Raw genomic sequence first — 2,771 nt, 5'->3', positions numbered from 1 at the left:
TTATTAGGATCCATCATAAGTCCATCATTTCAAATGATGTAACCTAAGAAATCAACTTGAATAGTGTAGAATACATACTTTTCTATCTTGACATAGAGTCCTGCATCTCTTAATTTTTGTAACACATGACAAAGATGAAGTTCGTGTTCTCTTAGATTCTTAGAATAGATCAAGATGTCGTCTAGATAACAGACCACAAAATCGTCCAAAAACTCTCAAAAAACATCATTCATTAAATATTAAAAAGCTGCTGGTGCATTTGTAAATTCAAAAGGCATGACATTATATTCAAAATGTCCATACTTAGTTTGAAATGCAGTATTCTATTCATCTCCTTCTTTGATGCGTACTAGATTATATGCTCTCCGGAGATCTATTTTTGTATAGATCTTAGCTTGATTCAATTGATCAGGAAGTCTCGATATTAAAGGTAGTGGATACTTGTTCTTGATGGTAATCTTGTTGAGTCCTCAATAATCAACACACATTCGCAATGATCCATCTTTTTTCTTCATAAATAGAATAAGAGCTCCTGCCGGAGATTTAGAATGGCATATGAAATTCTTGGCTAGATTTTCTTCAATATACTCCTTGAGTTCAGTCAACTCATTTTGTGATAAACTATAGATTGGTCCAAATGGCAGTTGTACTCCTTCTTGAAGATCAATTGAGCAGTTATAGGGAGGATGTTTCGAGAGTGTATCTGCATTCTTTTTTTCGAATACATCTTGAAATTCTTGATATTGGCTTGAAATGCGACTTGAAGTCTTTCCACCAGTAGAAACAGGTGTAGCATAAATAATCTATGGTGATTCTTTCATAGTAGTATGCAAGAAAGCTTTTGCACCTATAAATACGGGTTTAGTTGAACTAGACTTATGACTCTCTACTTGATTAACTACACTAGTACTTATACTTTTAGAAAAAATAAGAGTTTGAGAAATCCAATCTATGCAAGGGTTGTATTTTTCTAACCACAATAAACCTAAAATGATTGGATTAGAGGGAGATCTAATGATATTAAATACTACAAAGCTATTATGACCATTGATTATTATTTCTATAGGAAGAATTTCATGGGTGATATCGTCAGAAGATAATGGACGACCATCTATGACTTCTACATGAACAGGTTTAGTTTTCTTTACTAAAGATATGCTATGTCTTTTGGTAAATTCTTCATTTAAGAAATATGCTGACGCTCCTGAATCTAATCAGGTAGAGGCTTTGTAATATTTAGGTCATAAAATAATATTTAATGTAAAATAAGGAGAGGATTTTGAGGAGAAAATAGGATCTTTATTAGATGTTGTATAAGATTCCAACTGCACGGTGTCGTATTACGTGCTTTCCTGCTCGAGAACGCGCCGGGCGTCTGGCTGTAGAAGGTAGTATGGAGATTCGCCGATAGTCAAGCAGTCTATCAGTTTTTGACTGCTGGAATATAAACGACTGCAACAATGTACCGTAAATCTATACGGGTGCTCTTCGACTGCTTGTCGAAGTCCTTTTTGCCCCAGCCGGTAGGTCTCTAGACATTACAGAGAACCCCGTACAACCCAAACTGTTAACCTTCAATACTGCTTTGTACTTACGATCTTGTATCCACTGACTGTCTTGTTAGATTAACCCAATAAATTTCATTCACTCCGCATACTCAATCCTATAGACACCCTTTTAATCCTTCAATCACATACGTAACTCGATTTCACAAAACAGTCAAGAGTATTCAAACCCACTTCATTTAAAAATCCCGATTCACCATTACAACACTGACTTCAGCAGCGATTGCCTCAGTCTTCCCCAAAACTCTACGAAGAAGAAAAATCCAAATCCTATGTCTTTCCTTCCCCGACCCGAAGCATGAAGCTCATCTCTCTAATTCCCTTGATCTTCAAAAACCTCCCATCCCCAAAATAAAAACCCACACCACTCCAAAACTATATCCCCCCTAACCTTATCCTCTGAATTTCTTCAATCTTCCGTCTTAGATCCGGAATTGGCTCCCACCTCAAGCTTGGATCCGAAATTACCTTTAAGAAATCTATTTACCGAAAACAACGTTCCCTGAGACGGCACAGAGAATAAGACAGCCTGAAACAGAATCGAACCCCGTAATCGGGACCACATTGAGTCGCCCGACCAATTCAGGTCCTATATTGGGAAAGATGCCCGTAGTAACCTGGATGTTCCCGTAATTGGGTCAAATTGGTCCTCGTGTCAGATTGGCTAAGACCCGTAGTAAGACCTGGATTTCCCGTAACTAGACTGCATTGGGTTGCCCCACCAATATAGGTCTCATATTGGGTAAGAGGACCCGGATTGGATTCTCGAAATTGGATCCAATTGGCTCCTCGAACCCGTCGTGTGAATTGGTCCTTCTCTTCCTGCTGACTCCCGTTATTGGAATCGAACGGGGCATTCCAGTATGCCCCGGCTGACTGTAACGGAGTCACTGAACCTGACCACTCAGTATTTGTACTGGAGTTGGTCGATGCTCCCAATATTCGAGGTAACTGAATATTAATAAAATTCCCCTTTCTTTTTATTTTCACTATATACTCGTGTTACAACACGACATCCACCCCCTCTGAACCTGTGCATCCTCCGGTATGTACCAATTTACCCAATTGCTGTTTGATTCAGAATATATCCCCTACGTCTTTGTCCAGTTCGTCTTCGTCACCTTCATTATCCATATCACTTTCATCTTCTTGCTGCGGAATCTCTGTACCTTCATTAAGGTCTTCCATATTCATCTCTGCGTGTCT

This window comes from Physcomitrium patens, chromosome 17 (genome assembly GCF_059467195.1).
Source record: "Physcomitrium patens ecotype Gransden chromosome 17, ASM5946719v1, whole genome shotgun sequence".
Taxonomy (NCBI): domain Eukaryota; kingdom Viridiplantae; phylum Streptophyta; class Bryopsida; order Funariales; family Funariaceae; genus Physcomitrium; species Physcomitrium patens.
This window is presented reverse-complemented; position numbering follows the sequence as displayed.